This window comes from Diabrotica virgifera, chromosome 6 (genome assembly GCF_917563875.1).
Source record: "Diabrotica virgifera virgifera chromosome 6, PGI_DIABVI_V3a".
In the NCBI taxonomy this organism is placed as follows: Eukaryota; Metazoa; Arthropoda; class Insecta; order Coleoptera; family Chrysomelidae; genus Diabrotica; species Diabrotica virgifera.
This window is the reverse complement of record NC_065448.1, coordinates 179,888,505-179,911,664: the sequence shown is the minus strand read 5'-3', so window position 1 is coordinate 179,911,664 and position 23,160 is coordinate 179,888,505. Positions and strand designations below refer to the sequence as shown.

General features: G+C 33.9%; 1 protein-coding gene across 4 annotated transcripts in view; it reads left to right on the top strand.

The window, feature by feature from the left end:
* Positions 1 to 23,160, top strand: part of LOC114328180 (sodium-coupled monocarboxylate transporter 1) — a 542,514-nt gene that overhangs the window by 399,292 nt on the left and 120,062 nt on the right. The window lies entirely within an intron of this gene.

Sequence of the window (23,160 nt, the reverse complement as noted above, 5' to 3'; positions counted from 1 at the left end):
TTCCAGGTTAAATTTACTATCGAAACATCACCTTCTAAAGTCGGAAATATTTTTTTACAAAAATATATTCAAAATTTTGTGTTTTGCCCCATAACTTTTTTCCACAGGGATATAGGTATAGGCATTGCTTCACAGAAAAAAAACTTCCATCCTTTCTCTTTCAAATGACGTTTAGTAGAAGTCTTTGTGATTTATAGATTCCAATGATTTTTGAAATTCTTTCCTTTTAAAATAATAGTACATTAAATCACGGTTTTTGCTCCAAATTTTAAAAAATTGCTTGGATTGACATGTAATTTGGCATGCTCATAGCTAACATGTCAAAGAAAAAAAGTGATATTGTGCCGATGTGTGCTTTTGCCCAGAGGGTGACTTTCGCCCCTTCTGTAGGGTAAAAAAACATTTCAAAATAAACTCCGGAAGTGGATAAACAGACTAATTCTAAGTAACTTTTATTCTATAGAGTTTTTTTCACTAAATCTATACTTTTCAAGTTATTTGCGAGTGAATATGTTTCAACACATTTTTCAACAAAAAAACATGTTTTTAGACGTTTTTTCACAAATAACTAAAAAAACATTCTTAGCAAAAATATAGCCTGAAAAAAGTAAAATAAATTTTGTATATAGGTATTGAGGTCTCTGGACCTAGTATAAGCAGATTTATAGCTAATTAAAAATAGGTTCATATTCGTCAAATTCCAATTAGAATATTTCAACGTGAAATAACCAAAAAATGAAACACTTTTGGGAATAACTCATTACAACCTTTTTAAAGTGTTAATTTTTTTACAAAACAAAGATTAAGCTTTTTTAAACTCTTTAAAAAGGTTGTATAAGTTTTCCCCAAAAAGCGTTTAATTTTTTGGTTATTTCAAGTTAAAATATTTGATTTGGAATTTGACGAATATGAACCAAAAACTACATTCAACTAACTTCAACTAACTTATACCTCTAAAGGATTATCGGATTACATTCACAATGAATGTAATCCGTTAATACTTTTGAGGTGTAAGTTGGTTGAATGTACTTTTTTTTTGTATTATTCATTAGTTATAACTCTGCTTCTACTAGGTATAGAGACCTAATATATACACCAATTTTTTTCACTTTTTTACAGGCTATACTTTTGGTAAGAATTATTTTCGAAAAGCCGTCTAAAAACGTGGTTCTTTTGTTGAAAAATAAACATAAATTACTCTCAAATAACCCGAAAAGTGTTGACATAGGGAAAAAACTCTATACAACAAAAGTTGCTTAAAATTATTCAGTTTATCCACTTCCGGCCTTATTTTGTACGCATATTTTTTCACCCCCGAGAAGGGTTGAAACTCACCCCCAGAGAAAATGCACACATCGGCACAATATCACTTTTTTTCTTTGACTTGTTAGCTGTGTGTATGCCAAATTTCATGTCAATCCAAGCGGTTCTTTAAAATTTGGAGGTTTTGCAATATTTTATTGTCAGCGAACGGACTATAAAGGAAAAACATCGATATAAACCTTACAAAACAGTAAGCCTGGATCCCGCGTACCAAAAAAAGTTTATTAATAGCAAGTTGAAAATTTGCTAATAGCTTAACGGTGTCTAGTTGGACAAACTTTGATGCATGGGAACACTGGAACAGGAGAAGTTTTAATTGTGGAACGTGATTTTAATTGTGGAACGTGTCATCCTCACAAGTTCATGATTGTGAAAACTAACAGGTTGTTTTTAAGTTTATTCAATATTAAACTTTATATATTATATGAAAAAATGTTTGTCCGACAAATATTTTAGTCGTTTTAATAAGTCCGAAAACGTAGAACATGTCAAATGACGGGAATTATGTTGGTGGTAAATAGCAGTCCGATTTTTGCATGAGAGTTTAATGAAAGGGTAACAAATTAATTGGAAGTTCTGTCCGACAAAATACATGGGACGTTTTCCTAGTCTGACCTTCGAAACCTGTAACCTGTTCCACAATTAAAACTTCCCCTGTTCCAGTGTTCCCGTACTTCAAAGTTTGTACGACTAGACATTGTTAAGCTATTAACAAATTTTCAGCTCGCCATTAATAAACTTTTTTTGGTACGCGGGATCCAGGACTATTTGTTTATTGTGTGAATGGTAATAAAGAAATTTACTGTTATTGTTATTGTATTTTAACTTAAAATGTGATCACATGCGATAAGTATGATTGACAATTTTATAAAACAAATTATACCGCAAACCTACACGTGATAAAATTTTTAATAAATAAGTTAATGGCATGCACAATTATAACAAAATTATAAATAATCATCATAATGTTTTATCATTTATAAATAATATTTAGTTGCTAGTTACTCTACGATTTATTTTTTAGCCAAATCTATGTTCTTGTTTTAAAAAACGTAGTTCTTATAAGTGTGACTTTCTTCTTTTACTCCTTAATGATCTCCAATCTATAAGTGCCTCGTGACTTAGCTCTTTATACTTCCGCTTACCAAACTGTAACTCGTACATTGCGTAAGATTTCCATGCAAGTAAAAGCTTTTAAAAATTCTGGAAATTCAAGAGAAATAATTTTCAATCTGAGAGCAACGGGATTCTCAGTTTCTATTTGTTAGATTGTTTTTTTGTTTAACCGCCTATGTTATGTTCAACCTATACTTCTCAGTTTCGTTGGCGGTTTATCTCCAGCGATTGTCACTATACTTCTTTCTTCCATTCTGCTAGTTTCTTCATAATATAGTTCATCCCACTGTTTTTTTAATAAAAATTAAAATTTATTCCATTTTTATTCAGTTGCAATGCGAAGGCAAAACAATCTTATTTTTCACTTAGAATACAGAGCGCAGTCCAGCACTTTGAATCGACAATTTCCGACTCTTATTGGAGTCATCATCGGAGAGACGTAGGCTTGCTGCTCCATACTCGAAGTGACCAACCATGAAAGCTTATCCCCACATTGCAACTGACGTGTATGGATTAGGTGACTAGCGTCATCTGGCAATTGAAAGGTAAAGTTTTCAATCCTAATAGCAACATTAATAATGAAAAATATTAAAAATATTTCTAAAAGATTTTTAAATTGAAAACTTATTGGTCCATTTTCCTGGTGACACCTCCAAGGCTTCTACAATATGCAAGCTAGATGGATGCTGCAGTGAAGACAAAAGGGAAGGAATTCTACACTATGCAATTCACAACCCCCGTCTGCAGCTTGGTAAAGTTCCAACGGAAAATGGACCTAGTTACTCTATAGGAGTAATTCTAATATAAAATAAAAATAAAAATGTATACCATTTTTATTCAGTTGCGATGCGAATTCAAAACTATCTTATTTTTCACTTAGAATACGGAGCGCAGTCCAGCACTCTGAATCGACGATTTTCGACTCTTGTTGGAGTCATCATCGGAGAGACATAGACCTGCTGCTTCATACTCGAAGTGACCAACCATGAAAGCTTATCCCCATAACTTTACCTTTCAATTGCCAGATGACGCTAGTCACCTAATCCATACACGTCAGTTGCAATGTGGGTACACGCATTGCAACTGAATAAAAATGGTATACATTTTTATTTTTATTTTATATTAGTATTACTCCTATAGAGTAACTAGGTCTATTTTCCGTTGGAACTTTACCAAGCTGCAGACGGGGGTTGTGAATTGCATAGTGTAGAATTCCTTCCCTTTTTTCTTCACTGCAGCATCCATCTGGCTTGCATATTTTAGAAGCCTTGGAGGTGTCACCAGGGACATGGATCAATCAGTTTTCAATTTAAAAATCTTTTAGTAATATTTTTCAATATTATTAAGAGCACACAGTAGCGATCAACAGGTAGCAACAAACGCGGTACAAGATTGCGAAAGTTCAAAAGTGAGGCAACAGTGCGTTAGTAATTCGACACTGACAGTGACGTTTAAACTACCAAAAACAATAATTTTTATACACATAGGCTCGAAATATTGCCAAGTCAGTGACGTTCGATTTCTTGTTATAAAAAAATCGATTTTTAGTAGTTCCAAAGTGACAAAAAATCTAGGCACGGGATAAAAAAGTTTATTTGAAGAAAGTGTATTTTTTGTCTTTCTTAATGGCGGTAGAGGCTCCTTTTTTCAATATATTATTTAGTTATAGAGTAATTTCCACATACTAACATATTTCTGAAATTGGGCTCTGTACCGCCATTCTTTATTATATTACGAATATGTGTGCCAAATATCTCGACAAAATATTCAAAATTAGAGCCGCAATCTTGGAACGTGTTTGTTGCTACCTGTTGATCACTACTGTTTGCTCTGAATATTGCTATTAAACTTTACCTTTTGTTTTTTTTTGGCACCCAACCGTTAAAATATTGTTTACCTCTACGTGTTCCTTAAATTTTCACTTGTTCCCCTGTCTAGAAGAGTCCCTCCAGCTATGCTATGAAGTACATACAGTCATTCTTGATGTTTCAAGCAATCTTGTGATTTCATTTTTTTTTAGTCTACTCTCTGCAGTGTATGCCATTATATTCCCTTCGTTATATAGTAGCTTTGTATATTCTCGATTTAACCTCAATACCAATGTTTTTATAATGTCGTATTTATTGTTTAGACAGCCAACTATTTTTGCTGCTCTCATTGTGTGCTCTCTTACCTTTGATTTAACGTCGCCATAGCCTATTGATTAATTATATGCCTAAATATCTAAACTTTATCTCTTTACACACATACAAATACTACAAGACCAGCGGTGTCGGAAAGTTGGTCGAGAACACTTCGTCGACGGAAAATTAGTCGACAACATTTGGTCGACAAACAGTTGGTCGAATGCACAATTCATCCAATGTACAATTCGTCGACGAACATTTGATCGAATGGATTTTTCGTCGACAAAGACCCAAAGGGAATAATTGTGACAAATGAAAGGATTATTGATTTTTTTTTTAAGATTTTGTTTAAATTTTCTGCTGCTGTCTAAAATGTTGATAACTATCAATTGTCCGGAAGTGCTCCGTTCGCAAGTGCGCCGACACCAAAAAGAAGAACGGTACAACATCACTAATTAAAATATCGGTTTATATTTGCTGTCTACTCTCCCACTGCTGCCAATTTTTTCATTAAATTTAAAAATAATTAAGATTTAGAAAAAAAAAATTAACAAAACCCCCAAAAATAAATACATTCAGATATGTATAATACAATAATCCAGTTAACAAAATAAAAACCAATAATCCGTCGTTTGTCACCATTAATCCCTTTATCCTAAAGATAAATAACAGTTTGTCGACGAAAAATCCATTCGATCAAATGTTCGTCGACGAATTTGTACATTCGATGAATTGTACATTCGACCAACTGTTTGTCGACCAAATGTTGTCGACTAATTTTCCGTCGATGAAGTGTTGTCGACCAACTTTCCTAGACCCCAAGACCAGTATCTTTGATATTGCCATACATTTTGTTTTAGCGGCTAATATCATGTTGAACTATTTGGCTGTGCGGTTAAGTAATGTAGGAGTCGTTGTAGATCGTTGTAGTCGATTTCATCATCTGAATAACACAAGATTTCAATCTCCATATCTTCCATCAAATAATCTCGCACCACGTATCTTCCAAATAACCTCTTGACACCAAACCCTTTTGATTGGTTGTCTTTACATCTGGTCAAAAACATTGAGGCATTCGAGATGTGGTGTTACAGGAGAATGTGGAAAATACCATGGACAGAAAGAGTAACAAATCAAGATGTTCTGCTGAAGATGGGGAAGGAATGCGAAGTCATAAAAACCATACAAACGAAAAAACTGGAATATCTAGGCCACATAATGAGAGAAGAAAAGTACTCTCTGCTAAGACTCATCATCCAAGGAAAAATCTTGGCAAAGAGAAATGTGGGACGTAGGAGGATTTCCTGGTTGCGAAATTTAAGAGAGTGGTATGGGTGCAGTTCAATACAGTTGTTCAGAGCTGCAGCCAACAAAGTTAAGATTGCTGTGATGGTAGCCAACCTCCGATAGGAGACGGTACTGCAAGAAGAAGAAGACATCTGGTAGTTCCATTCTAGCATATGTTTGCTTCGCAGACCTAACGAAAGCATTTGACAGAGTTAGACTTAGAAAATGAAGCAATATGAAGATATTACAGAAAATGAAGCAAAAAAGGATACCGGCAAACATTGTGGAAGTCACAAAACAAATGAACAATAACAACACGACAAAAATTAAAAGAAACGACACTAATACGGCCGATATACCAACAACAGGAGGAATCAGGCAGAGAGACAGCCTCAGTCCATTTCTATCCAATATGCTAATGGATGAAATAATGTAAGATGTAGAATCGCTACAATTAGGCTACAGACTCGGTCGCAGTAGAATCAGTATAGTGTGCTATGCGGATGATGCAGCCCTGATTGCAGAGGATGAAGGATGACTTACAAAGACAACATTATCGATTCTACCAAGCATGTCGACGGCTCAACATGAATATACCCACGCAAAAAACAAAATGCATTACCATTGCGAAAGATCCAATTAGATGCAAGCTTGTGGTAGAGGGGAAAACCATAGAACAGCTAAACCAGGTCAAATATTTTAGGTGTAGATTTATCAAGTTATCATGACCCAGCGAGAGACCTAAGAGCACAAATAAACAAGGCCGCAGTCATATCCGGATGTTTGAGAGATGTATGGAATAATCCATATATTGATGATGGACAGCAAAGTTATAATTCATAAAACTTGCATCAGACCTGTTACGACCTATGGTATTGAATCAATAGAAGACACCAGTAAAACCAAAAGCATGCTACGAACAGCCGAATTGAAGACACGAAAAGCAATAGCAGGGAAGACAAGAAGGGATAGAATAAGAAACAACATCATCAGGGAACAATGTGGCGTGCAAGATGTAGTAAGATGGGGTAGGCAAAGACGAAGAGAATGGTTCCGTCATGTGAAAATAATGGAGGAGCACTGACTACCAATAATTGCGCTAGAAGTAAAACCAACTGGCAAGTTTCCACCGGGAGCACCGTAGCATTAGAAGCATTAGAAAAGGTCGTACGAGACGCTAATATAGACAGCAGGGGAACAATATTCAATAGATCTGTCCAAATTCTAGCATATGCAGACGACAAGGACATTATAAAAAGAACCAGAGCGAGAACTGCGGAAATCCTAACCGAGCTAGTAGCAGCAGCAGAACGAATGGGGTTACATATAAATCGAAATAAAACCAAATTCATGTCGACTAACAGAAACACAAGAGCTGGAAATATTGACGCAGATCTAATCATCAATGACCAAAACTTCGAAGCGGTCAAAGAGTTCATATATCTAGGGACATCGGTTAACCCCAATATTAACACATCAGGGGAAATAAAAAGACGAATAATAATTGCAAACAGGTGTTATCATAGTCTATCAAAGTACTTAGCGTCTGTCTCAAAAAACTCGTATAAGGCTGTATAAAACATTGATAGTCCCCGTTCTCACATATGGATCAGATGCATGGACGCTAACTAAAACAGATGAATCCGCTCCATCGATTTTTGAAAGAAAGGTGCTACGTAAGATATTCGGAGCGGTCTGTGAGAACTGAATATGGAGGCGTAGATATAACTTGAACTGCAGAATATCTACAAGCATATGTTTGGTGGAAAAGATATTATCACTATAATTAAGCGAAACCGCCTGCGGTGGGCAGGACATGTAGCCCGGGCCCCTGAATCGAACATGATAAAAAATATTCTAACAGCGCCACCCGTGGGAATGAGGAGACGGGGTAGACCAAAGCTGAGGTGGATGGACGGGGGAACACAAGATCCCGAGAAGATTTGAGTCGGCAACTGGAAAATGCAAGCAAGGTACAGAGCAGAATGGCGTAGAAAGCTTGAGAAGGTCGAGGCCCTCTAAGGGCTGTAGCACCAAGATGATGATGATGATGATGAAGCTTCCACCGGGAGACCACCAAAAAGATGGAGAGATAGCTGGCAGTCTAACTCTCAAGAAATACTACAACGTCGGAATTAACAGATCGACAGATCTACAACAAGTATGAGAAGAAAAAGAAGTTCCATTCTGTAGACTGTTAAGGCATTTAAGATTTCCCATGATTCACGGAAGAGAAGAAGAAATATATGTGTATAAATAGAACGAAACGAAGAGACAGGATAGGACAAAATGTGATGGCCAACACCTTCAATTTCGAAAGAGTACAACGTTTTAAGTATCTGGGGGCCGTAATCACAGCTGACAACGATGTTACTGAAGAAATAAAAGACAGAATCCAATCAGCAAATCGCTGTCTGTTCGCACTGGATAAGCTTATAAAATCAAAAAATCTTACAAGAAGTTCAAAGATCAAAATCTACAAATCCATTGTCAGACCTGTACTAGCATATGGTTGCGAAACGTGGACCATGACCAAATCAAACGAAGAAAAGCTCAGACGTTTTGAACAAAAAATACTTCTTCTAAGTTGTTGTATACAGTCATGATACAATGAGGACGAAGATATGGTCAACAGCGTGACCAAGTCTCGCCTGTTCTGCGCACTGACGTCAGTGGAGAGTGGCGTTCTTAAAATACAAGGAAGGACTGCTTTAATTTCGTCAGTTTAAATGTTTTTATTATTTTTTTTTACGATGAATGTGATATTAAACGCCGGATTAAGTATTTTTTGAGGCCGGGAACTAAATAGCAAGGGAGCCCATCGTTCATTCAGAACTGGTGATATTAAATCAAGGCTTTGGTATTTAAAACTAATTAATGTAAAATTCTGCTGAGATTATTAAAAACTTCTTTTATTATCGGATACAGCATGATTTTATTTCGATTATAATACAAATAAATAAAAGTAGTTTTATGTATCATGTACATATATTTACATTTTATTGACATTTAAAATTAGAAATTAAACATCGTATAGTAGATTACACCACGAGTCAATAATGATGGCTATTATTCCCGAGGAATATTTACGAACCGAGCCGCGTTAGCGGCGAGGGAGTAACATTCCGAGGAAATGAGAGCCATTATTGCGAGTAGTATACTCTACTTTATCTACGACAAATTAATTAATTTAAGATTTTTAATGAACAACTTTATTTGTAATAGTACAATTAATAAACTGAATTGGTTGAGAATCATCATTAACTTTAGTAGAGTTTTTAATACAAATATTTACATAAGGTATTAAGGTAGATGCTGTTGCTGTAGCTAGTTCTACAATTTCTGGTGGTGTACAATTAAAAGATTCTTCATTTTCGTCCATCTCAACACAAACTGTCAAATATACTATTCGTTTGACAGTGACACTTTTTGAGGTTGATTATTTTGTTTCCGTGGTGAATTTTGTGATTGTTGTGCCAGAGGGATTAATAGCTATTAATCCCGCATTATTAATCCCTAAGGGATTATTATATGGCATTATATTGCAAACACCACAAGTATAATACATATATTATGTATCAGTCGTAGATAAATATTTTTAAATGGTACCTACATACGTTATTAAAATAAGTCCATACAATTCACAAAAATATGAGGGGTAAAAACACTGATTATAATTATACATATAGTCAGCCTATGTAACAAAAACCTTGTCACATATGTAACAACATCTTGTTTAAGTCTTTGCAATAATTATATATGCTCACTTGTTATAATAATATGTTTTCTTGCTTCAAAACAAATGAGGTACTTAGTACTTTTGGCTGTTTTTTAAATGCAAAATTATTAATTGGAAAAATTGAATTTTCAAGAATATTTAAGCGAAGAAAACAAATGGGTCAAAAATCAAAACTCGCCGTTGAATATAAACTGCATCTGCATAAATCTATGATACAACTAATTTGGACCTATGGTGTTCTCTGGGGTTGTTCAAAGCCATCAAATATCAAGATAAAATAAACAGTCCAGTCAAAAATATTGAGAATGATATATTCAACGCGCCCTGGTATGTAAGCAATAAAACCCTACACAAGGATTCAGCTACACCTTTGGTAGAGGAAGAAATTCAAAGAATCACAAAGAATTACTTTGATGGACTGAGAAGTCTTCCAAATGATGAAGAAAGACTGCTAAACGCTCCTCCCGGATTGCAACTGACCAACAGACCTAATCAATTAAATTTATGATCTAATGTATTTGGGCCCACCCCGAACGGCGATTTTTAGAAGACACTTCCATTAAGTTCATATTGCAAATCCCTCGTGAAACTATCTGCAGTAAAATGTTTTGAACAAATCCTTCCATTTTTAGGAAGACACTGGTCCTTTCGTTTACATGCATCTACCCAAATTTTTGCCATCTTTGGATCGTTTGGAAACCGAAAAAACATAATGTTTTTGTGAACCATTTTACTTTGGTTGTCACTATTGCATAGAGCTATTGAACACCTCATCTTTAAATAACGAAAAGAGTATCTTTCGCATACAAAAATTCAATGGTAAACCTACACTTCACTAATAAATACTAGTTCGATAATCGAAAGTTTTAAAAACACAAAATTACACTATTTAAACCGCTTAAAACACAAGAAAACATTCAAAATAAAAGCAAATGACACCTTCTTACGGCAATAAGCGTGCTAAATTAAAGCCAGATTATGTTTTCACTCTCCACTTACGTCACAACGTCACACCATATAAACCGCCCACTTCACCGTCATGCGCATGATTATATCTTCTGTATTCTTTGTATCATGGTATACAGTTGCTCTGAGAACACTACATCCTGATTTTACTCTACGAAAGGTTAGTCCACGAGCCAATAATATCTACTAATTGACTATAACTGTCAATATTTTTCAGTAACTCTTAGATTTACTCTCAATATTTTATTCCTTTGGTTTCATTTTTCCCTTCGCAAATTCTATAAATGAAATTTAAATGTTCTTCTAAAAGACTTGCTTCATTGATTAATATTTTCCTTTTTTTAATATTATAAAGTTTTTCATCCAATGAATTAATTAGAATCTATATAATCTTATACAATCCCTAATTCAAGTTATTAAAAAACACGAAAAACCCTCGACAGGGAAATTCCTTTCGGTATAATATTTTGTTGTAAAAACTTTTTAATTTGTCGCCTATTGGTGACGACTCGTCGATTCTGAAAGCTGGAACTCCCTTTTTAATAAACTTCCAACGGCATTTCGACTCCGAACTAGGCAGCGGGGGTGTGCTGTCCCAAGTTTAATAAAGACCGAGATTTTAATAACAGATTTGAATATTATTGTAGCGAGGCAGTTGGAAATATTTGTTACCAATAAATTGGGCCAAAATTATTCTGTCCTTCATGTGCTAACACAATTTGCTACTCAGGGAAGTACCTGCTAATACTTTTATAAGGATATATTTATAAGCTTACTTCAACTTCAGCGAAGAGTGCCCAGTAAAAACTGGTTACGGTAAATTTGGTGATATTTATATCACGCTCTGATCAGTGACCGTGATTTTTAGATAACGGTGATTTTAAATAGTGCCCGCGTTCGCCGTTCTTTTATGTATAGTAACAGGTAGTCACAATGATTGTAAACGAAACACGATCGCGATTACTCTGTATTAGGTCATACAATCGAACCCGCTTATTAGAATACCTGTTAAAGGAATATCCCGGTTTAAGGAATAGAAATTTAAGGACCCGAAACTTTTCTAGTAGCCACGAATGATCGACTATTAGAATATCCCGGTTTTAGGAATATTTTTGCTTGGCACGAAGGCTATTCCAATAAGCGGGTTTGACTGTACTATAAAAACATGCAGAGTGAGTTTTATGTATGGAAACACTCAATTATCTCGAAAACGGCTTCCATGATTTTTATAGATTTTGGTAGGTAGGAGTTTTTTAAGCACACCAAAGAAACATGAAACGTAAATCACGTTTCATGGAAATAAAACACTGCTAAACAAATAGACGTCTGGCCATTTATGAAACTTTCCGAAAATAAAAATGTTTTATGAGCATGAATCACAATCGTTTCATTGGTAGGCAGACTTCAAGATTTGTTTACCTGTGTTTTATTTTCATGAAACGTGTTTTACGTTTCATGTTTCATGTGTTTCGTTTCATGTTTCTTTGGTGTGCGGCTTGCCTAATGCAGCCGATATTATAGTGCTAATTACATGTTGTCACATTTTCCGTTTTTCTGGAAATCCAATGAACTTTCTTATTTCAAATGGAACACACTGTATATTTTTTGCGTTTTAAAGTCCTTAAGAAATACTGATTATTAATGTTATATTCCCTATACCTAAATGCCATAAGTTCGAAGTTATTGCTACATTTATTAAAAAAAAATTAACAAATTATAAAAATCAATTTTTTTGCCCGGGTAAACACTATTTTAGGTTGTTTGGATCATTGGGAACAAAAAAGATCTTGTGTAATTTTTCTCTAAAATTAATCGTTTCCAAATTATAAACAATTTAAACTGAAAAAAATCGAATAATGACGATTTTCAAGGTTCAAGAACACAAATTAACAATATTATTTTTGAAACTGCGAAGTACCCAAATTCAAGCTCAAGGCTTATTTTATCAGTTATCGATAAGAATTTTTTTTTTTTTTTTTATTTAATGTTGTAATATTTACAATCTGTCCTCAACTGAGAACAATAGGTAAATTATTTGACAAAAATTGAAAATTTTGACCTGTAGAGGGAGATCCAGTGATCACCCTCTTTACATAAATTAAATTAAAACAAATTAAAATAAGTTTAGTTATCACAGATTATTCGAATCTTCTTGCTAGATCCACTACTTTGAATCTCTTCAGGCGTCGTACATCATTGTGGTCATCAGTAAGGTTGCTGGCTAACTCATTTGGATGAGATTCTAGTCTCTTGGAATATTTTTTGTAATATTCCGTTATTACTGTTTTTATGGATGGCACATTGAGGTCTTGCTCTATCACATAGTTTGGCACGTACCAAGGGGCATTCAGCATTGTTCTAAGGACTTTGTTCTGGAATCTCTGCAATATTTCTAGGTTAGTTTGACTGGCTGTCCCCCAAAGTTGGATACCATAGGTCCACACTGGTTTTAATATAGTTTTATATATCAGCAGTTTGTTTTCAAGTGATAGTTGAGATTTACGACCGATGATCCAGTACATTTCTCGAAATTTTATTCCTAGTTGTTTTCTTTTTGTAAAAATGTGTTTTTGCCAGGTGTCTTTGACAGTATCGGTTTGTGGGAGTTGAGTTTCATTTAGTGTTACAGATGGACATGTTTGTCTTCTCATGGTGAAGGTTACATGGATGGATTTACTCTCATTCGCCTTTATCTTCCATTTTTTAAGCCATATTTGTATATTATTAAGGTCTTTCTGAAGGGTTCTGGATGCTGTATTTGGATCATGGTGAGAGGCTAGTACAGCAGTGTCATCAGCAAAAGTTGCACACGTTGTTTTGTTACTTGTGGGTAGGTCAGCAGTGTAGAGCAAGTACAATATCGGTCCCAAGACACTTCCTTGTGGTACTCCGGCTTTTATTGGTCTTAGGCTTGTGTATTCATTATCCTGCTTGACTAGGAAATGTCGGTTGGAAATATAGCTTTTTAGGATTTGATAAAAAGGATGAGGAAGGTTTTTCTTTAGTTTAAAGAGCATACCAGCATGCCATACCTTGTCGAAGGCCTGACCAATGTCCAGGAATGCAGCAGAACAATACCTTTTATTTTCTAGATCACTTCTGATGTGTTTTACCAGTCTATGTACCTGTTCTATCGTTCCGTGTTGTGTTCTGAACCCAAATTGGTGTTGGGGAATTAGTTTCCTTTCTTCTATAACTGGGGATAATTGTTTAAGGAGAAGTTTTTCCAAAATTTTTGATAGAACAGGTAGCAGGCTTATTGGTCTGTATGAAGTCACCTGAGTTTTATTTTTCCCTGGCTTAGGTATGAGAATAATTTGAGCAACTTTCCATTGTTCTGGGTAGTAACCTAGCCTAAATATTGCATTAAATACTTGCGTTATCATTTTCAGACCTTTGCATGTCAATTGCTGCAGTACTTTCCCGTTGATCAGGTCATACCCTGGAGCTTTTTTTGGACTGATTTCATGCTGGATCATATTTCTAACTTCTTTAGTGGTGATTTTTTGTATAGGTAAATCCATCTGGTAGGGCAATTCCAGGAAGTCATTCATCCAGGATAAGAAATTTGAGATTGTTTCATTTTAAAACATTGTTAAAAAATTAAAAAGCAATGTTATACAAAAAAAGGAGGCAAAAAATATTATGGCAAGCTATTAGAAGAAGAGTTGGGCTTGAATTTAGGTACTTTAAAATTATATTTTTTACTTGTGTTCTTGAACCTTGAAAATCGTCATTATTTGATTTTTTTCAGTTTTAAATTGTTTAGAACTCGGAAACGATTAATTTCAGAAAAAAAAAATACAAAAGATCTGTTTTGTTCCCAATGATCCAAACAACCTAAAATAGTGTTTACCCGGGCCAAAAAAATTGAATTTTATAATTTGTTAATTTTTTTTTTTAAATAGATGTAGCAATAACTCCGAAATTATGGCATTTAGGTATAGGGAATATAACATAAAAAATAATCAGTATTTTTTAAGGACTTCAAAAAGCGAAAAATATACAGGGTGTTCCATTTGGAATAAGAAAGTTTATTTGATTTCCCGAAAAACGGAAAATATGACAACAATGTAATTAACACTGTAATATCGGTCGCATTAGAAAACCCCTACCTACCAAAATATATAAAAATCGTCCAAGCCGTTTTCGAGATAATTGAGTGTTTCCATACGGGTGGTTCGCCAAAAGAAGCAGCATATTGTGTAACTCGCTTTTTTCTTAAGTCCTTTACATACTGTGTTTCAAATTATGTTCCCAAAGTTAATTCATATAATAGATGAATGTACGCCACTTAACATTAATTTTAAAAAAAGTATTTTTACAAGCATTTTATGCAATTTTAATGTCAAAATATCAACTCCGAGGCTGTAACCCATCTTGTTTTTTGATCTGTTTTATAGTATTACACACTGAAAAGTTACAAAAGTGCAGATTATTTTATCAATAATTAATTAAAAACCCAATGTAATTTAAAACTGTCAAATTAATAACTTTCATTTTTAAAATCAAATCATAAAAATCTACTACTAAAAACTGTAACCAACTTTGTGCATCAACACCGAGGCTTCATGAAAATATATGAAAAGTTAGGCCAAACTGCACTATACTGTATGGCAGGCAGCTTGACAAGAGAGGAACGCTTCAGTCTAACCCAAATTGTGGAAGAAAGTGGACGAACATGATATCGCTAAGCGATAGAAAATTTATCAAGGTGTCTTAAGCTAAGCGTATGTTTTTATACAGTCAACACCGAAGCCTTCGTAAAAACTTAATTTTTCTAATTTTTTTAATATGTTTTTCTTTTAAGTATGCGCTATAAAGTTTTTTTGACACCACATGAATAAAGCAGAATTATTTTTAAAATTTGTAGAAAGTAGAATTAAAAATGTATGAAATCATCAACACCGAAGCCATCAACTCCGAAGCTCAGTCGTGCCTCGGAGTTGACGAACGTGCCTCGGAGTTGTTGAAAGTATGTGAGTGGTCATTCTTAAACTAAAAAAATACAATTTAAATTTAGTCTGATATAGGAAAAGGGTTACTGGGTAAGCTCTCAAGATGTTTCGGTCGGTTTGGTAGTATTACCTATTTTTTATAGAAAATGGCTCGTATACACTGGAGTACGACGGAAAAATGAAGGCGAAAACCCCAAAATCGTTAAATAAAGATTTTATGAAAGAAAGTAATATTTTATGCAGCCATGCTCATTTCTGTAAGAATATATCATTTTGGGTAGTCTTCTCTAATGTTGATAAAAGAGACATCTGTCTATGTAGGCACATTTATGTGAAAACATGGAGCTCATGTGTGGAAGCGGAAAACAAATCATTATGTTGCGCAGAAAAGACTGAAGAATGTATAGAAAGGAAATGCCAAGATTGTGTTCAAAAGCAGATTAGATTTTTGAAGTTTAGCGGAGAAGACACGGCTACATATTGGAAAGTTTTGTCAACACGAAGGCCGGTCTAAATCAACTCCGACGCAATTGATATTTTACCTATTTTTCATGTTTTTCTGTAGTAGTTTATATCAAAATTAAAGTGTTTTGTATAGTTTTATTACATACCAATTTTTATTTAATTGTTACGATCATAGATTTCAATTAACAGAGAATTACGTTAACACCGTGGACACTTAGTCAACTCCGAAGTCACATTTCCGTTTTTCGGAAAATATTTAAAAATGATCTCTGCTGGTATCATGGGTAAGTTGAATAGCTCATTTTATAAAAAATATTTAAAAATGAACTAATTCTAAACCATGTTTTAAATTAAATTTCTCTACCTCGAAATTGCCGTCTATTTTGGCGAATCACCCATACATAAAACTCACTCTGTATTGCTGATATTGAATATATTTAACACAACTGGATGGTTGACTTATTTATATAAATTTTCAATACCAACAATACAGTTATTCATTTAAAAAGCAATACAAATATTCAATACAAGCATTACAAGCTTGTTCTTGAATCAATGCAAGCCTCCACTTCTTCTTCTAAAGAAGTAGAGGCAGACCTCAATTCGAATACAGAGCTAAAATCTACGATATATACTAAGTAAATGCGTACTAAACAAAATTTTGCTAAGAGAGAGGCTACTCCTCAGATGAATTATGTATAAAAAACTTGACTACCCATCGGCATTAACCCATCAAGTAGCAAATATCCCTCCTATCCATGATAGGATACGCAGCCTAAGCGAACGTTGCGCACTTAAAACAATCAAAAGCTAGAACAACAGAGCTAAGGATGTTCTGAAAACAAGATGCCACCGTCAAGGACAAGTACTTATCAGACATTACAAAACTAAAGCTCCGTTCCTTCCTGCTAAACTTCTAAACATGACTGGAAACGAACTTCCTGATGAGTACTGGGAATGCTCGAAACAGTTCCCCTAAAATGTCACAGGCAACGCCTGCAATTACCAAAAATGCTGATCCAAGAGCCGTTACTACCACAACAACTGCTAGAAATAGTAACTGTAGAGTACTTTTTAATTTGTCGCCTATTGGTGACGACTTCTCGATTCTGAAAGCTGGAAGTTGGAAATATTTGTTACCAATAAATTGGGCCAAGATTATTCTGTCCTTCATGTGCTAACACAATTTGTTACTCAGGGAAGTACCTGTTAATACTTTTTTAAGGAAATATAAGCTTACTTCAGCGAAGTAGGGCCCTGTATAAACTAGTGATTGTGAATGTGGTGATTTTTTTATCACGCTGTGATCAGTAACCGTGATTTTTAGATAACGGTGATTTTAAACAGTGACCGCGATCGCCGTTCTTTTATGTACAGTAACAAGTAGTCACAATAATTGTAAACTAAACATGATCGCGATTACTCTGCGATAAGTATAGGCCAGGGTAATAAGACAAAAATATACCTTGTTCGTGACACTTCAGCAGCCAGGGTACTGAAGCGTTTTTTCGACAAGTAATAACTATAGGAACAAATTGTAACTATTTCCTACGTAGGATCTGGCGGCCATTTTTATTTATAAACAATTAACTGTCAAAAAATGGCATTTTTCCCTTTTTTTCAAATCAATGGAAAACAGTAAACCTTATGATTTTTTTAATACAAATATCTTTGAGATTATAGAAAAAGCTTTAAAATGACATATTACAAAGTTTGATATACTCATTTATTGTTAATATAATTGCGATAAAAGGTCAGAATTGCAAAAAAAAATAATTTTCGCAATAACTGCTGTAAAAATTAGTGTACAGGTTTGAAACTTTTTCCAAATGAGGGTTCTTTGGTGCTTAATATGTGATAAAAATTTCGAAGCGATTCATTCAATTCTTTAAATTTTATTCGAATTGCTTATCTCAGAGAGCATTTTTTTGCAATAACATAAGTCAGAAAAAAATGATGTTAGAACCATTCCACAGGTGTCAAATGGAAGAGCATGAGCTATATTTTCAACTTGGTTTAAATAAACCTAATAAAAAATGCATTTGTTCGTAATAAATAATTATGCAAAAGTATCGTAAATCTTTCCTTATAGACTTTTTGAATAACTTTTTCCAAAAAAATTAACTTTTTTACCCTGTTTTAAGTGCACAACTACCAAGTAATGTTATTTACATCTTAATTAATAAAAAATTGTAATAAATATATATAATTTCTTATATAACAAAATAAAAAGTTTATAAGGAAAGATTTACGATACTTTTGCATAATTATTTATTACTAATAAATGCATTTTTTATTCGTTTTTTTTAAACCAAGTTGAAAATAAGCTCATGCTCTTTCATTTGACACCTGTGGAATGGTTCTAACGTCATTTTTTTCTGACTTATGTTATTGCAAAAAAATTCTCTCTGGGATAAAAAATTTGAATAAAATTTAAACAATTGAATGAATCGCTTTGAAATTTTTATCACATATTAAGCACCAAAGAACCCTTATATGACAAAAATTTCAAAACTGTACACTAATTTTTACAATAGATATTGCGAAATTAATTTTTTTTTGCAATCCCAACCTTTTTTCGCAATTATATTAAAAATAGATGAGTATATCAAACTTTGTAATACGTCATTTTAAAGCTTTTTCCATAATCTCAAAGATAATTTTACTAAAAAATCATAAGTTTCACTGTTATCCATTGATTTAAAAAAAAGGGAAAATGCCATTTTTTGACACTTAATTGTTTATAAATAAAAATGGCCGCCAGATCCTACGCAGGAAATAGTTACAATTTGCTTTTATAGGTATTACCTGTCGAAAAAACGCTTCAGTACCCTGGCTGCTCGAGTGTCATGGAAAAAACCTTATTACCCTGGACTAGTAGAGTAATGGCAGATTCGTAAGAATAAAGTAATTCATTTAAAAAGCAATACAGAACATTCTTGACAACGCTTCTTCTTTAAATAAAACCAAAAATAACTCTGTGATTTGTAATTTCTGATCTTTTTCATTAGGCAAAGCTTATTTCGCGAGCAAAAAAAGTGATAAAAATAGCTAAGCAGCGAAATAATGAAAAAGTGTTTGCATGTTTTCTTAACGAAACACTTCTTTGTCGATTGCTAAATATCTTCTCCGCGCCATTGATCTTTCCAGAAGTCAACTTCGCGTCAAAGAGACTTTGGTTAGCAAATCGAGTCGAGGCATTTTCGTCAGAAATGCTTAATTATAAAATTTGGATAAATTTCTTACAGAAATTTAGATTTCACAGAAGATATCCAAGTGTTGCTACACCACTGATATCAAAATAACTTGTACTTTCATAAAACCTACCGAGTAACTTTCCCCAGCAAATTCCCAAGTAAGCCCGGGTATAAAGCACTCAAAAGATGTTTTTAACTATTGAAAACTTTTACCTAGAAAATCTACTGTTAAAAAACATTCAAAATGTGGTTTTAGCTACCTAATAGAAATTTCAAAGTCCCCCCTAACTAACCCCTTGGATTCGCTAGGCATAGCAATTAAAATGTTAAGTAGTCATTATCAAATTTCAAGCCAGCGTAGCGGGATGCTTCTGGTTTGGAGTTTTCAACTCTCGTGTATTAGTTTTACAGTATCAATTTAGTAACCGACCAGTTGGGTCGTCACATTTGTTAGTTTAGAGTTTGGATGCAAAACGCTCGCGTATTAATTTCATAGTATCCACGTGTAAGTCAGCGTAACTGGACGATTCTGGTTTAGAGTTTTCAACTCCCGCGTATGTTTTATAGTTATTGTGTGTCTAGCCGATAGCTTAAAAACTACTCGTTTCGCAAACACTTATTATTAATCTAGTTTATTAATACTACAGAAAACATCCTTGGCTCATGTGATAACTAGTGACATTTAAACTGTAACAGTGCTCTCGTGTGGTGTGTCGTGGACTAGTATGAACTGGACATTAAATCGACCTTTTAAATATATGTAACACCTTTACGCTTAAGCTTTGACCAGATCTTCCATTTATTTCTACCAGTTTTGATCACCATTTTGGTCCATTGATTTTTCGTTTGTCTTTCTTTTCTTAGAGGTTATATTTTATGCATCTATGCTTCATCATCAATCTGCTTAAAAATAAACACGTCTCCGTTTCGTTGAAACTCATTTTATAAGTTTACTGCTTTGTATACAAATATTTAAACCCATATTGAAATAAAATCAAAAGAACCTTATCGATTTGTAATTTCTTATCTTTTTCATTAGACAAAGCTTATTTCGCGAGCCAAGAAAATGATAAAAATAGCTCAGAGAAATACTGAAAAAGTGTTTTCATGTTTTCTTAACGAAACACTTCTTTGTCGATTGCTAAATATCTTTTCCGCGCCACTGATCTTTCCAGAAGTCAGCTTCGCGGCAAAGAGACTTTGGTTAGCAAATCGAGTCGAGGCATTTGCATCAGAAATGCTTAATTATAAAATTTACTGTTTGAATTTCATTAAAAGGCAAGTCTTGCAAAACAATTAATTCCCAATAGGGGTCAGTTTTAACCCGTTTTTCTACAGAGCCGTTTACGGACAAGTTTTAATACGCACAAAACCTAAAAACATAGAAGCTCAGAAGCTGTTGTTTAGTGTTACATTTTAGGTGAAGTTTTTAGCAATAATAGTTTTTCGGTCATCTTGACCACGTTACTTTTCTTTTGTAGGGAGAGTATAGTTGCGATTATTACAATTGGGGAGATCCTTGTTTAGGCTTTGTCTTTAAAGACAAAGGTTTGTCAACGTTTGAGTAATGTATAAAGAGGAGGATGGTATAGATAGACCGATGTAGGTAGAGGGAATAGGAAAAAATAAATAGATTTTTAAATCCTTGCAACTGCTTTCGTTGTGTTCATGATGGTGTCAGGGAAAAAGTCTATAATAGAAAAATGGATGGAACTGCATAATCAGTATATAAAATGCACCCAAAAAGTATAAACATGTGAAAACCAATATATTAAGGGCAGATTTTGTTACTCGGGAGTTTTTGGGATCGCTAAACATAAATATGTGGCCTAGTACAAGAAGTGCCTAAGTCAAAATTTGATGTTTTTCAATACGGCCAAATTTGTCTCCCTTAAAATTTTGTTGTTGTACAACAGTTGGTTCTCCAGTATACATGTTATATGCTAAACTCATTGGCTAGGCGGGTAACAGAGGTACTGTCTTCGAAAATAGCTGCAGCAGCTACACCATTGCTGGTTTTAGAGGCTTCAGTAAAAATTAGTCTGAAATCAGGGTATCTGGAGATGGTAGAGTGGAACTGTTGTTTTATTTCAGAAGGATTGTGTGAATGCTTGGGATAGCTGAGTAAGGTAACATTTACTTTTGGTATTTGAACATTCCAGGGAGGATACTGGCATATGTTTGTAGACGAGGCTCTCAACTGATATACATCATATTCAAATCGATTAATGTTTCGTTGAATGGTAAGTTTCTAAGGGTAGATCTTGAGTAGAGATTTGCAGAGTTTTTCTTTACTGAGCTTTTTATGAAGGGATTTTAATTTTAATTTACACAGAGATATTTACTAGCACAACACATTGAAAAATATTGCCTTCTAAGATTTAGTGGAGGTTCTCCTGCAAGGACCCGAAGGCTGCTAACTGGCGTGGTTCTGAAAGCTCCAAAAACTATGCGTAATGCTGTGGATTGGATGATGTCCAGTTTTTTCAATTGATTTTTAGTAGGAGTTTCGTAGCATATACATCCTTAATCTAGTTTGCTTCTAATTAGAGCTTGATACAACCGTAGAAGAATAGTTGTATCTGCACCCCATTTGTGATTAGAAAGAACTTTTAGAAGGTTTATTCTCTGTTGGCATGATTTAATTAATTCATTTATATGCGATGTCCATTTGAGTTGTGAGTCGAATGTCATTCCCAAAAATTTGATTTCGTTAATTGTTGTAAGAGTGTGTCCGTTTAGTTTTAAATTTAAGTTAGTTATTGAGTTATAGAGAAGAATATTACAGTATTACGAAGTCCCTGAGAACCTCTATAATGATTATCTTAATAAGTCACAGGGGTGAAAAAAAATTTAGTATGATTTTTAATTTCAAATAGGCATACCATTCAACAGAAACATTTTGTTTATTCTAAGGGACTTTCTGCCCTCGGTAATAATGTAATATTTTATTCTGCGTTTATATTTTTCAAAAATACTCATTAGTTTTCTCGAAAAAAATGAATGAAATTTTGCACCTGCGCTCTCAAAAAGGATTAAAGTGTTATACATTTTTGGAATCACTATTTCAAACGCTTTTAAATAAGCTGTCACATGACGTACTTTCCCATTAAAAAAAATCAAAATTACGCCGCGCCTGTCACCTGAAGAGGGATCGTGTAAAGTTCGAAACATTGATGTTATAATATACTTTGATTATTTTAAAAATCGACCTGACCGGGCGTTTTGCTTATGTGCTAAAAATAAATGAGTTAATAATGGGGTGGGGGGAGTGTATCACTTATTCCAGTACACCGTATAAGTGAAATCATATGAAAAATCACACAGTGTAAAGTCCTTTAGGTTAAGGACAAAAAAGGGGGATTTAAAAAATTATTATTAATCAATTAATATCATACATTGGGCTATTGCATTCAGTAATCATTAATATAAAATACGTTTATAGTAGGAATGAACGAAACTGATTGTAAGAATGAATAGAATTGCTTGGAAGAAAAACTGTATTTATTATGGGAATGAACGGAATTAATTGTAACAATAAACGGAAATAAATGTAGAAATAAACGAAATACGTTAGGAGAAATAACACTGTTATTGACACAACGAATAGTCTTCGTGGTCAATTAACGACGTTGTTGTTTCAATAAATAGTGTTCGTTGACTCAGTGAACAGAGTTCGTAATATCAATAAATAGTGTTCGTTGACTCAGTGAACAGAGTTCGTAATACCAATAAAGTGATATTATGGTACACATAATGAATGTTCATCCATTCAATAAACGTAATACATTGGCTCAACGAACGAAAATAATGAATTGATGAACATCGTTCCAATAAAACCAAGAATTGGACAAATTTTAAGTATTGTGTTTGTTGTCTGAATTAACATTTTTATTGATATTACGTACGTTTTTCGTTGAGTGCGGGAGTTGGTTCTAATGAATGCCATATTTATGTTCAGCGACCCCAAAAATCCCCCAAGT